This window comes from Coloeus monedula, assembly GCF_965178545.1.
Source record: "Coloeus monedula genome assembly, chromosome: 10".
Classification (NCBI taxonomy): domain Eukaryota; kingdom Metazoa; phylum Chordata; class Aves; order Passeriformes; family Corvidae; genus Coloeus; species Coloeus monedula.
The window spans coordinates 1,121,598-1,136,431 of NC_138790.1; the positions used below are offsets into that span (position 1 = coordinate 1,121,598).

Consider the following 14,834-nt stretch of genomic DNA (forward strand, 5'->3'; position numbering starts at 1 on the left):
TGTAAGAATGCAGTCTTTAGTAAAGACCACACTGGCTTCCATTAGCCTTTCACCAAGGTCTCTGGGACCATAGCAATATATTTTAAGGAGGAGTAACTGTTTCTCTTACAACCCATAAATAGTAGCATATTTAATACAGTAAGTCCACTGCTGTAGACACTGAGGATAGTAACATTTGTATAAAGGTTAAGCCTACGAAAACTAGGAGTTGAGTGTTTTACACTTAGCACAGTCATTTCCAGCTGCATTTCCTATCATCATGGTCAGAACTGCACCAGATAAAAACCCCAAAGCTGTTTAACTTTGTTATGAAAAAAAAAGGAAATCTCAGATTTAAAGGTCTTGAATTTTAGACATAGACTCATCTTTCTTAATACATGAACAATCAAATTAAAACACCCCAGTGAAATTCTGAGCACCCTTTATTCCTGTACAAACAGAAATCAATTTAATAAAACATTATTATACCACACAGCTAAGTCACTCCACAGCATGGGTTTATTTTGGTTTCTTCAAAGGTAAATATCCAGCACTGCGAAAGGCCAGGCCTGCACCTGATGAAAGCACTGCCCTTCACACAGTTCCATGCCACCAGCTTAGCTCAGAGCCTGGACAAACACAGCACACACAAGGCAAGTGCCCTAAGAGTTTGGTGCTGTTGTAATTATCGACTGGGGAGAGCACAAGTCTAAATATTCACATTTTACATATTTTAAAGCCTTAATTGAGAAGCACTGATTCAAGAGTGTTCAATGGAATTTGTGATGTGCCATGTCTGCTCATTGCAGTTATGTGGAGTGGCACAGGTAAAGAACCCTTCCCACTTTGTTCTTTGGATTATATACAGCATTGAAACAATTGCATGCAAGATGAAGAGCTAACTGCCATGCTGGGCTCTGGAACAGGCTGCCACCTGCCCATCCCAGCTGTGGGCCAAGCACCTCCTCAGCTCCTCCTGTCCTGGCCTGCTCCCCTCCACACCCACTGGCACTGCCCCAAAGCCCCTCCGGCTCAGGAGGGCCCTCCCGAGGGATGAGCAGAGGTATGAGGTGTGCCCCTTCCCGAGGGGATGAGCACAGAGTGGTACCAGCTGTGCCCCTTCCCCAGGGATGAGCAGTGGTACAAGGTGTGCCCCTTGCCCAGGGACAAGCACAGGTACCAGGTGTGCCCCAGCCACTGCAGTGAGTCAAGGTGCCAGTGGAGAAAGGGCGTGCACAGAACCCTTTTCACACCCCGTGGTGCTCACACCATCACTCGCACACCCAGGGAACACACTCCACACCCTCCAGTCACTCAGGCTTCACTGTCACGTGTGCTAAACCCTCTGCTGAATCAGAGCCACAGTTTAAAAAGTGCTGTTGGCTCCCCAACGCTTTCATGGGCTCTGTCAGGAAACTCGTGCTAGGCCTCCAAAAAGGCCACTGATCCACAGACTCCCTTCAACACATCAGGGTAAGGGGTCTGCTGCTTTTCCTTTTCTGAGCCTCCACCAACTCCAAATGAGCCTTCTGGCATTTCCTGAAACGACTGCTATATAATATTTAGAGAAAGGAGAGGTCTTCAGGACAGCAGGTTTGCTGAAGAATTAATATTGCCTCTCAAAAAGCACAGGACTTCCTGAGGGCTCCTTCCTCCCTCTGTGTCATACACAGCAAGGAGAGACTGGTCTTCCTTTTATCTGCTAAGAACAGTTTGGGTTTATACCCAATTTGGGCAGTAATTACATCTTGATTAAGTTATTTCTTAAGTAGAGTAATAATGTGTTACTCACTGTCTCCTTCTCCTCTGTCACTCCAAGAGTAATTTCCTCCCACCACATCACTGACTAAGCCAGTTCCTCTAATTCTTTAAGCCACCTTCAAACAACAAAGTTTTTGCATCTGTAAGGTTATTCCACAAATCCTTCAAGGAAAGGTCTCCTAGATTCCCAACCTACATGGACTGGTTTTTTTTAGTTCAACCTGGTATTGCCAGCTATGCCCAATAACCATTTTAGGTGTTTATGCAATGATTGCTGCACTCTAATCCCTTTCCAGTTTGCCTGTATTCCTCTGCTACTATCACAAACCAACACAATGCAAACACAAACTTGCCAAGGCCAACACAGGATTGCTGCCTCCTGCCTCTGCTGTCAGCACTTTTTACTGCTGTATCACAGGAGGAAGTAATCAAACTATCAATACGAAACCCCAATATCCTCTTTTCTACCACACTAACTCATGTCGTCTCAGTAACTATTTACTAATTGCTTTATTATCACTGTCTGCAGAAACATGCTTAGGTTATTCAAGGGCTGGAGCAGCACAAATCCTTACAGATGCAGAGTAGAAACTTCTCTCCTTCCCCACTGCCTTGCCCAAGGTAGGACATGCTCAGCTTGCAGCTTTGTTTGAGTGCGATCCATTGAACATGATCCAGCATGCAAACTTAGTCAGGACAAAGCCTAAGAGAGGAGTATCCCTGTTTTCAGATCTGGGAACGCTGCCTCAAGCTGAGCTTCAGTTGTGACCCTTGGTGGGTGACTAAAACCTACCATTTATGAGCAGAATGAAAAGACCAAATGCATCAGGAAACTTTCCTACTTGGCTCTTTCCAGGCTGCCACTTCATTCCAGTTTGACTCTAGAGCAGCCCCCAGTTCAGAAACACTGCAAAAAGATTCTGTAATTAGGACTGCTGCCACGAAACCAACCCAGCCCCGGGGATACAGGACTGGCTTCACAACACAAACTGTGAATGAATAGCGCTTCTTGTGTGACTGCAGAATAATGCTTTATGTCTGTCCTATCTCTGCAAGATGACATGAATTACTTTCCAAAGGAAAAAATTATTGCAGATACTAATTATATAAAAGGTTATTCTGTAAGACACACAAGAAATTCTATTCATGCAAAGATTATGCAGAAGTTAAATAATTGAACAATGACAATCTGTTCGGATTGGGACTGTCAGCCAACGCTTGCAAACTGAAGTCTAGAAAGCTACAGGACAGGGCTCCAATACCTCTGAAAGTCTCTAACTCACCAGAAGTCTTCTTGAACCCTCATCTGCAGCACTAGCAACAGGAGCTAGAAACCACCATAACACAGGATGGAGTAAGCCAGCCTTCCTGCACCAGGACATGGCCTAAGCATCACCGTGGAACCGCTTGTTTCTAGTGGAAGGTGTGGTAGGGCCAAGCCTCCAGTCTGGTACTCTTGCAAAGGAAAACAAGGAACAACAGGTTTCCCATTTGGACAGTCACCAGTATGGCTTCAGGTGTATCACAATGCCTGCGTAATCAGGTGTCAGGTCTTACCCCGTTAGAAGGGCTTGTGGTATCAAAAAGCAGCATTTATCTTCTTATTTAGAAATGATTGTTTTTGTTTAAAATTTACTGAGCAAAGCAGATTTGGGAGCAAGCTATATGGACTATAGAAGATAAAAGCAGGCCAACAACAAAGCAATGTTTTCTTACAAAGAAATTTTTGTAACAAATCCAGTTCTGCTGAATTAAGTGGAAATTTTACAACCAGACATTTAATAAATTATTTTGGACTCTATCACAAAGGACCTGATTAACAATTCGCCATCACTTGCACAATTTATTACTTTTCAAAAAGGAACAGGAGACTAAAAAGAGTAACTTTTCTTCCTATACTGAAGAAGTTCAGAAGGAAAAAAATCTGAGTTGTTCCTTTGTCCTGTATTTCTTATATATTTACAGCTTATAATATTTTGATGTGCTTAATGGCAACAAAACTATTTTGTATGTAGGACTTAGGTGGGAAGTGCAGCTTTTCAATCCTCAGGACCATCAGAAATTTGATGCACGTGCACACATTTCAGGGACAGTAGAAAAAACCATTCATGATTGCACCTGCACAGTTTGGGGATTACAGGGGCTTATACCATTGACAATGGCACAGCAACCAGAACCTTTAGAATCTTTCTTTCTAAGAGGTTTCAGCTCCAAGCTATTTCATGTTTTAGAAACTGCAACAACCTGTGATGGCTACAAATCCCAACTTGCCTTATAACCCTGGTTAGAGGATCTGACCTACTCAAACAGCACTTCTATCTGAACCAGAGGACACTTCCTCATATCCTCAAGTGCTTCAGTATTTAATTACATTATAAAAAAAGGGTCATCATTTCCCATTTAAGTATGTTCAACATCAGGTTCCACAAACAGCTATCCCACTTTCTCATGCTAAATTAAAAGAGCTTTCAGGAAGACAAATTTCCTCACCAAGAAGTACTAACACAGTATAATCAAATCACCTCTTAGCCTTTTCCAGGGGAGCCAGAGAGAGTCTGAGAGATGTCTTCAGAGTCACTGCTATAAATCTTTGTCTGAGTTCTGTCTGTAACTTGCTATTGTTCTTACAAAAACATGGCAGAGGTGGGATTCATCTCACCTACACAGCCATGAAATGTTAGGTGCTGTTTGTAGGCAATTCAGCTAGGGAGGCACCTCAAAAACAAAGATCACCCCACTGAGTTTAACAATCCAGTTTTGAGATGACAAGTTACATTAGATGAATCCCATCCTTCAGGATTACACAAGAACACAGGAATAAACATTTCTGTCTCCAACAGTGCTTAAATGCCAATGCTCAAGGAGTAGTATTAGAAAGACATCTGATATTTCCTAAGAGTACTCTCCTGGCCTCCAATTGTTCCCAGTTCATGAGAACTCTGAAGCTGGATGTGGTTTGTGTGTACTTACTAACCCTTGGACGATTTCTCTCCCATGTGCTTGAGCATCCCTGGGTTCAACAGAAGTTTTTTGCATCCTGAGCATCTTTTGACAAGACATCCTACCATCCACCCTCCCTTTCAATCCTGTCACTCACCAGCTCCAGTATGTCAAGATCTTGTACTGAGACACTGTGCAAACACTACACTTCCATGCACGCTGTCCACAGCATTCCCGAATTTGCAAACTCCATGTCATCTCTCTGCCTTCTCTTGCCCTTCTCTTAGCTTACTCAGCTCTCCTAGTGCAGAAGCCACTTTGCACCTCTGATCATTCCCACTGCCCCTCTCATAAGCTTTTCTGGTTCAATTACACAATCTAAGACACAGGAAGCCAAAGTGGGCACAATATTCAGGAAAGATGAGAACCATGGGCAGAAATTAATTTTTGAGCTGTCTTTCAAAAATCAGTATTATCCCTATATAGTGTTTTCCCCTTCCCAGCCTCACTGCTTTCAGATAATGCATTCTCAAGTGTCTGCTCTCATAACCACCTGGGTTAACTCACTCTGTCCTTCTTCCTACTTGTCTTCCAAGAGGAAATAAAGATACTATTGTCCTTTGTAAAATGCTCAGAGATCTACTGAGAGAACACTCTGTTCAAGAGGAAGGTGTTCACTTTTAGAGACCAGTATTTTCATGCAGCCTCAGAAAAAAGGTTCAGAGATGGGCAGCAACAATGACCCAGAGGTCTTGAGCAGATGGTCTGTGAGGAATGATAGAGCAGGACCAGGCACTTCAGGTTGGAAGAGAGGTGACTTCAGAGAAATAAAATAATCTACAAAGTCATGAATGTCATGGAGAGGGCAGATAGGGTCTGACTGCTCACCTACTCCTCAGCACAAGAACTAGGTGGTCAGTGCCACCAAAGGCAGGTTAAAACAAGCACACACACGCAGCAAACCAGGGAAATGTCTCATCAAAGGATGCCACGGACCCAGAAATATTCTGGGGAGTCAAGGGGCCATGTTTTTATACCTCCTCTGTCAAAAGTCACCACCTTTTACATGGGCACCATTTGATACCCTTTCATTCTTGCTATGCTGGGGTGGCAAAATAAACAGGGATATTCCCATGGCTGCAGATTTCTATCATAATCCTTCCTCTTATCCTTCCTACTTCCAAACATGTATTTTCCAGGCTAAGTTCCAGTTTATTTGGTTACTCTTTTTACAAAAGTTCTTCAGTTATGTGCTTTTCCTAATATTAACTACAACTCTTTGGAGAGGGGAGAATGTCTGCCCCTAACTTTGGAAGGGGTATGTTATTCATTACACAAAAACACCATGGATTTACACCATGGCATTCTGGTTTGCTCCCTCTTCTTTTCCTAGAGATGTCATTTCTATTTGCCTTCTTTTGCTGTTTTTGACTGCTGCTGAGCGAGTTTCAGAGTCTTATCTGCATTACTTAAAAGATCTCTTTCCTGAATGGCACAGAGTCTCATGAGCTCATCACTGCACAGGCACAGGGAGTTGTTTATCCCTTGTGCACATTAGTTTACGTCTGCTGGTATCAAGTACCTATAACCAAGTACTGTGAGAACCTTCTGCAACTGCAGCCAGCTTTTGTATCTGCTACCCTAATGCTGTGATTTTCAGCATATACTGTCACTTCATTACTCAGCCTCTATTCCAGGCCATTTATAACTGTGTTCAACAACACAAGCCTTAACATGGATTCCCCCGGGAGTGAGGAGTGATCACTCTTCCCTAGAAAAGCTGACAGTCCTTCCTACACTTTAACCAGGTTTTAATTACTGAGAAAGCTACACTTCTGCTCTATGGCAGTTCATTTCCTTTAAGGAGCATTAACAAAGCCCTTTGTTAATCTCTCTCTGAAAATCCAGACACAGCAGAATATTTGCTTGTTTGTCTCTTGTGCCTTCTTGTCCAAGAGCTCCAGACCATAGGACTTTACCAGCTGTAGCTGGACTTCAGCATTCCTGCAGTGACCCATGGAGGTCACTGCAATGGGAACACTTATCAAGGCAGGCTTCCCAGCAGACATGACCTTGAGCCTCACCGTCCGTGGCAGGACGATTAACACTCCTCTGCAGTCACTGTGCATTTGGAGAAGTCAGTTTTTACACTGGGAAATTTGTTTTGGTAGATTTACCCTAAAGAAAAATAATCCCCCAAACCTAACTTAAATACAACCTCTCCACATTTACAGCAGCAGCAAAAGGCAAGCCCACCACTCAAAAAGATCTGGGCTAGTATCAATAATAGTCTGCACTGATTTTTAAAAACAAACCTGGCAGTAGACCATAACCTCTTGTTTTAAAATACTGACTTGCAGTTAGTGAATGCAGTATTATTCAGTGTAACTCCTTTGGGTTAAGTGACAGGGTTATCTAATACTCCAGTGCCTCTATCCCCTTCACAAACACCAGCACACAGAGGCCCTGAACACGAGCATACCAGAAACTGCTGGGGAGCACCAGTGCACGGGCCATGCACAGCTTGTCACTGGGGTGTCAGCTGGGAAGGAGAAGAGTTAACAGCACCAGGAAAGATGTCACCCTTTTCAGCTTTTCTAAAATACCTTTCTTCAACTTTCCGTTTGCACAGTCCTGGAACTAAAACTGACCAGACAGGAATTTGTGCCCCCATGAGACTGATTTCCAGTTAGACAGATGAGACAGCAAGAGAGTAAAAGCTCACACGATTTTTCCATGTAACGCCAACCCGTTACATATAAATACTTTTCCAACTAATTCTTGTTCCAGCCCCTTGTCTGTGTAGATCCACCAATCTTGCTCACTTAGTAGGACCCAAATACATTCACAAACACGTTGAAGTTTAGCAGGGCACAACAAAAAAAAATTAATGCTTGAGCTCTGACACACTGACAGAAAATAAGGTGACCAGCCAGTGAAGCACTTGAGGTGAACAAGCTTCAAAAGCACATAATTAGCAAGGCTCAGGGCAGAGGTCAGAAAGCCTGCTTGATTAAGTAATGTGTCTCCCGGCTGTTTATAACCGTATATGGAAAGAGATAATTTCACATTAGCAAGATAAATTTATTATCCCTGGAATGTTAATTCAGTATTAACAGTATCCATTCACTTTACACAAATTAAAATGATTTTATTTAAGTGTTAAAATAACAAAGGAAGATTTGTGTCCAAGACAGCATTCCCTTGGTCATTAACTTTTGCTGACACTGAGGTTACAATTTACAGATTCCCTGAAACCATTTTCGGAAACTTACTTGGAAGTTAAATTTCTTCTGCAGCAGAGTAGCCATCTGCTAGTGGTCTGCAGAGTAAATACACTTTTAATTTAATAACAACTAAACAAAAAAAAATTGTTTTCATTCATTGCCCGTCTATTCAGAGCTCATACATTTCTCATTGCTGTCAGATCTAACTTCTTCAGGTCTTACATGTATCACACTGGAGTCACTTAAAGCCTCCAGCATTCAAAATTTCGGGTAAAATTCTCTTTGTCTAAGGTGACAGCCCATTTCTCCAGGGCAGCCTCAGGTCCCAGCCCATATCTGGCCCCAGCTGGAGCACTACAGCTATTCCATGGGTCAGCAACAGGCACGGTGACACAGAAAAGCTCCAACTCTGCGCTGCATTCCCACCCTCTCCTCTGAGGCACAGTCCCAGGAGCCAAGAGCTGTCATTCCCACCAGCCATACCTTCCACAAGCCCATTCCTGCCAGCCTCCATCTCGCACTGGGAACAGCAGCAGCTGTCAAAATGCAACAAATTACACCAAAAGGTGCAGCATGTCCTGGCATCCAACAAGTCTGGCACTGCTACAGATTTTTGTGCCTGTGCCTTCGATAAGCCACCCCAGAAGCACAGAGCAGTGTGCTCAAAGCAACGCACAATTCAAGGGAGAGTAACTTTTCTGTCCCCTACCAAGGAAAACTAAAGGTGCTTTAGCCTGATGTCCCGGTACAACTGAGGAAGTAATTTCTCCTGTGTCTTTATCAACCAGGGAGATTTACAAAACAACAACAAAGTAAATACGACTTCCATTCATTTCTCTCTTTCCCCTGTGTATTTAACCAGAAGCAGATTAAAGAGAAAAGCAATACACACAGAAAAAAACCCAGAAAACATGCAAATGCAAAGATTCCTTCATTTTAAGTGGACAGCCATGTTCACATTCGTGAAGCTGCATATTCATTAAAATGAAGTAATTTTTAACTAGCCTGCATTTTACATGTATGACTTCAGGTATTGCCTCCTGCATCCTACCCATACACTGTTCTGCAGTCAGAATTACTCATTTCTCCATCAGCAGAGTATTTGCATGCTAATCGAACACTGATTGATTGTTAACATTGTTAATATTTTCCAGTATTATCCTTGTTTTACCCTGCAAAGAGAATACATCAGTTTCTGGTGCTCAAGCCCTGATTTTCCAAAGTATGTGACATTAGGAAGTGTTTCATACGGTCAAAGCAAAGCACCTGCTTAGTCACAACTGCCCTGGCAGTCCTAGCTCAGAAATTCCACAAACCAGACCCAGGGACACAAGCAGCAGAGGAAATACAACAGTGAAGTCTGCTGGAAGAATCTCGTCCTGTAACACACATGAAAACAGTTCTTTATGACAGCACTCAACTACGTTAATTATGGATGAGAAAATTCCCCTCCTCCCACAGTTCTACCGTGCTGTCCCGTTTCTGACAGAGCTGGAGCACAGGATCTAAGCTCTAACTGAGCCTTCAGAAAAGTTCAGTGTAACAGGAGTAAGCCTGGTCTTACAGGGAAGAAAAACATGCAGTCATTGAAGTCAAATCAGCATTGGAAAACATTTACACAACAAAAGCAAAGCAACCTCTGTCCTGTACCAGGACATGCCAAGTTCAGAGTTACTTCAAGTCAGGTTTTCTATGTAATTCAAGGGTGGAGAAGTTCTCTATGGAGAACGGTCCTTACTAAAAACAAAAAACCACCAACCAACACTCACCCCACCCATCAAAAAAAAGGGAAAACAAATTCTACCATGCAGCATCATATTTATACCTCCAGGGCTACCAGCAACGAGTGTCAGACCGCAGGGATCCACAAAAGAGCTTTTTGAACTGCCTGAGCCACGTTATTCATCACCTGCTCCACAGGTTGCAGCTGAAGGAAATTAAATAGATGCTTTCCCAGTGAATCTCTGCAGCATTTGGCAGTCACACATCAGTCAGCTGTAATTTGAGGAGCTTTGCCCACAGCTACCTTTAACATTGCACCTCTGTGCAAATTATGAGTACAAAATAATACGACACATGACAGTGGTTGCAAAGGTCTAGGTAATGGAAACTGGCCATGTGCCACCAGGGAACTTCGACTTTTCTATTTCATTTTCAAGCAAATATAAATCAGTTGCAACTGATACACAGTGTTACCCTTTCCAGCTATATAAATACTGGGAAAAAAACCAAACAACCCACCACTGTCTCATGCTTCAGTTTCTCAGAATACAGCAGACATTAAACACATAATTTTACAAAACTGAGTCTAACAGTACTGCCAATCTCCTCAAAGTTCTCACTAAAATAACCTCCCCCTACACAACCTGAGAGAGCAGACCTACCAAGTTTGAGAGATCGACAAGAAATAATCAAGAGAGAAGGTGGCTTAAAGAAATGGTTAAGTAATTTCTTGGAAAAGTTATTTCCTGTAGCAGGCATCACATCATCATGAGACCACCACCAAGAAAAATGTGCCCTGCCTTCCAGGCAGCACTTCAACAGCAAACAGCTTGGGGGACTACCTGCCTCTGGAACCCTTCCTAGCCTGCATTTCTGCAAAGATGGGAGCACAGAGCAGCACACCTCCCAGGGTCTCCTTCTTCAGTAGGAAAAACAGAGGTAATATAATTAGTCACAGGCTTTAAAATATTTACATTACTTGAGACCAGTGCAGTCTGATGACCTGCAGAGAGAATTACTCCGGCAGGAACACCTCCTTCATAAATCATTCCACTCGTTATCCAATCTCAGTTTTACAAGTTTATGCTCAACTTAATCTCGAATTCATCTGCCCGTGAACCAAGGAGTCTGGTAGCCAAAGTTGATCCCTTTCTTGCTCAGGAAGAAATACGTCGGGGAAAAAAAATTAATCCTGCTTTCACGACCACGTATTCATTCACAGCTGCAGTGAAGATAATGGAAGGTCCAGTTACCCAGGGTGCTGGGGCAAGTGGTCACAGAAAAAGAACAGCCTGAAGACCCCTCACGGGAGTTAACCTCCGGCTCTCAACAGCCAACACCTCCGGGCCAGCCCGGGCTGGGAACACGCCGTGCTCAGAACCTGCTACGCCTAAGCCCCTCGGGACAACTCTCCAGGGACAGCTCACAGCCCCGGCCCCAGGCACCGCGGAGCGCCCGTGCTCCCAAGGCGTGCGGGGCGAGCATCGCCTCCCGCGTGTGCCCGGCACCGCCGCCCTCAGCACACCCCGCCAGACCCTCCAGGACCGCGCCAGCGCCCGCACCGGGACCCCCGCGCTGGCTCCTCATCCACAGACACCGCCCCGAGCCCCCGCCGCCGGGCCCCGCGGGGACCCCGACCCACCGCTCCGAGCCGCGGGTCCGACCGCTGCCTCAGACAGGGCGAGCCCCAGCCCCGGGCCCCGCCGCCCGCACGTACCCGCCAGGGCAGCGCCCCGTCCCGTCCCATGCCCAGCGCCGCTCCCGCCGCCGGGCGCGCTCCGCCGCCCGCCCCGGCCGCCCCTTCCGCACGGCCGGGCCCGCCCAGCGCCGCGGGCCGGGGGGCGGGGGACGGAGGCGGGTCCCGCCTCAGAGAGCCCCCGGGCCGCCCCACGAGCCTCGGGCCGCCTCAGAGAGCCCCCGGGCCCCCTCACCGCCGATCCGCGCCTCAGCCCCGCCTGCGGCTCACCAGCCTGCGCGGACGGCGGGTTTTGTTCTCCCCTCAAGAACGCCACCAGCGCCCTTACAGAATCACAGAACCGTCAAGGTTGGAAGAGACCTCCAAGATCATCAGTCCGACCATGCACCCAGCACTGCCTCTGTAACCCCATAACCACTAAACCACATCAGCCAGTGCCAGATCCAGACGTCTCTTCTACACCTCCACGGACCATGACTCCACCACCTACCTGACAACCTATTCCAATGCCTGACCGCGCAAACAGTGGAATTTTTTTTTCTAATAGCTAATCTGAATCTCCCCTGTCTTGCCTTAGGGCCGTTTCCTCCTGTCGTCTCACTGCAGGCACGGCAGAGACCGGCCCCACCTCACTACAGCTGTCAGGGAGTTGTGCAGAGCGATGAGGTCCCTCTGAGCCTTCTCAAAGCTAAACAAACCCAGCTCCCTCAGCTGTTCCTCATGAGGCATGTTTTCTAGACCCTTCCCGAGCCTTGGTGCCCTTCTCTGGATATGCTACAGCCCCTCAATATCCTTTTAGAGGTGAAGGGCCCAGAACTGAATGCAGTGCAACCTCACCAGTGCTGAGTACAGGGGAGCAATGACCTCCCTGGTCCTGCTGGCTACACTGCTCTTGATACGGGCCAGGATGCCATTGGCCTTCTTGGCCACACTGCTGGCTCATATTCAGCTGCTGTCGACCAGCATCCATGAGTCCCTTCCTGCTGAGCAGCTCTCAAGCCACCTCTGCCCCAGGCTGGAGCTGCAGGGGGTTGCTGTGACCCAGGTGCAGGATGTGGCACTTCGCCTTGCTGAACCTCACGCTGTTGTCCTTGGGCCTTTGATCAGGTCTGTCCAGCTCTCTGCAGAGCCTTCCTGCCTTCGAGTAGATCAACAGTCCCAACCAGCCTGGTGTCATCTGCAAATTTACTGAGGGTTGCTTCATCTCTTTTCCTCCAGCCAGCTTCCAGCCCTCATTGGCTGGAGGCCATCAGTAGTGCCTTCTGGCAAAAGGTAACAAGAGGGAAAGAACCCTGCTGGTGCAGCTGGAACAGGGAAGCAGCTGCAGCGCCTCAGCCCAGAACAGGCCCTGCGTTGGCAGCAGTATTGCTGCACTGCAGATCATGTTGCAATCATCAGACGTGATCTAGGAGAGGAGATGCCCAAAGACACCTGGACACAGCTGCAAGTGAGCCATGTGATGTTCAGGCCAGCTTTGTGGGGCCTTTTCCTAAGGAAGCTTCAGTCTTGTCTGGTTGCAGCAGCCCGTCCCTTCAGTTGCACACATACACACCAACTTGCCACCTCACAGCTTACAGGGGCAGCTCAAAATCTCAGCTGGAACACATCAGATTTCTCTCTTGCACTCCAGTGTATCTCCCTCTCCTTCACGCTGTCTTCCAGCCCTTCTCCTTGTACCTCCATTCCCAGCCATGCCATCCCTCCCCAAAAGTCAAATACAGATGCCTCCCTTTTGCTGTTCCTCTTCATTTTAGTAATGTGTAAATCATGCTAGAAATCTGTTAGTATACTCTAAAAACCACTAGGAAGCACTTGACAGAAAAGTCTTCAAAAGCTCTTCTCATTCCATTCTCAGAGTTAAGGGAAGCAACTCTGTCATCCACAGCCCCTTCAGATGCCTTTTATTCTTCATTTCTCTGAAGAGGAAAACTACTTTCATGGTACTGAACTACCACAGTCAGCTCAGGAAGAAAACATTACTTACTGGTCAGTGCAGGCAGGCAACATCCAAAAGGGCATATACCTCCTACCCAAGCAATCCACTGACCTGAGCCCACTTGTTGGGACTTTTCTCTCCTTGGCCTCACAGTTCCCTGGCCTTTCATGCAGGACAGGATGTGCACTTGGTCTTCTGCTGCAGGGCTGGACATCCAGGCATGAGACACATGCACAGGCAACTGGGGCAAGAGACTATGACTGCAAAACCCAATCCAAGGCCAAACATGGGGCAGTCATGCGCTGGAAGAGAGCTGTGCTTCAGTCACATGGGTTTTCAAACAGTCTTGAAGGACTGAACAAAATTACAATAACATAGTTAAGCATTAACTTGCTGCCACTTACCCTGTAAACAGCAGCATGGCTGATTCCCTTTGTGCTCTGGAAATGTCAGAGCAGTTTTGCTCAGTGAACACTCTGAGTTTAATTATGGATATTGAGATGCATCCTGAGTGTGTGCAAATACTAAAATGCTACAACATAAAAGAAGCCAAACTTTTTAGACTCTATTGTGCACCAGTTCACTTGGGATAAGTGGCACATGGAGTACAAGAAATGAGCCTGATCCAACAAACTCAGGAAATACAATTACAGTATCAGCTTACCTTGCCAGGGTGGGGATGAATTTGGGTGGGCAGGTGTCTCAGGATGCCCCTTGAGATGGCGTACCCTGGGTAAGACGGTCTCTTCCAGAGATTCATGGACCTTTTCTGTCTCTCACCCCTTCCTTTCAGGAAGTCTGAGACATGGCAAATGAGAGAGGTTGCTGTTCTTCCCCAGAGTTGGAAAGCTTTCCCAGGAGAGGTGTTGGACTGATGAGTTCTTGCACTACTCCAGGTAGGTCTAAGCAAAGTCAGTGAAAGAGCCAAGTGCACCCAAAGCACTCCGTGTCTGCTTTGCCCTTGGAAACTTGTGGGGTTTGGAAGCCAGAGGAACTTTACCCTTCACTTCAGCTGGGCTTGGACAAGCCCCAAAGTACACAGAGTAATACAACACTGTGAAATTATGAAATGTAGGAGACAACACTCATATTTTCTTAGTATCAAAAGAGAGGCCGTTATGTAATGCTTGCTACCATGGGGGAACAGGAATGTCTGCTTGGTTCCATGATTACAGGGGAAGCAGTAGCAAGTTAATGCTTAACTATGTCCTTGCAATTCTTTTCAATCCCAAGACTTAAACCAGTCTTGAAATGGAAAAAGTCTGGAGTGGTTTTACTACGTGACAATACAAGGCCACCCCTACAACCCAATCTACTGCCCTTCCGAGCAGGAAATCGGTGCTCTCCAAAGAGGGAGCCCGTCAGTCCGCAAGGAAAAGGGGAGATACCGATTTCTCACCCCGCCTCCTACGCGCTTGCCCTGGTGAAGTCACTGACTGTTCCTGTCCTTGTGTGCTACAAAGTTACAGAAGCCAGTGCTTGGCTATGTTGAAAACACGCCTGCCTGGTGCTGAACTGGCCCCACGTCGGTGTTTTATCAGCAAAAACGCCAGGTGGAAGCGCGCACAGCCAC

The 14,834-nt window shown here is 46.2% G+C and overlaps 1 protein-coding gene across 2 annotated transcripts in view; it reads right to left on the bottom strand.

Annotated features, from left to right (window-relative positions):
* Positions 1–13,962, bottom strand: part of PPP2R3A (protein phosphatase 2 regulatory subunit B''alpha) — a 56,490-nt gene extending 42,528 nt beyond the window's left edge. Inside the window, exon 1 of one of the 2 annotated variants that reach the window (XM_082288311.1) lies at positions 13,926–13,962. The gene's annotated coding sequence lies outside the window, so the exon portion shown is untranslated. Of the gene's footprint in view, positions 1–11,346; positions 11,410–13,925 lie in introns of those variants that run through there. The other variant, XM_082288310.1, reaches the window with a different exon arrangement.
* Positions 13,963–14,834: the final 872 nt, after the last annotated feature.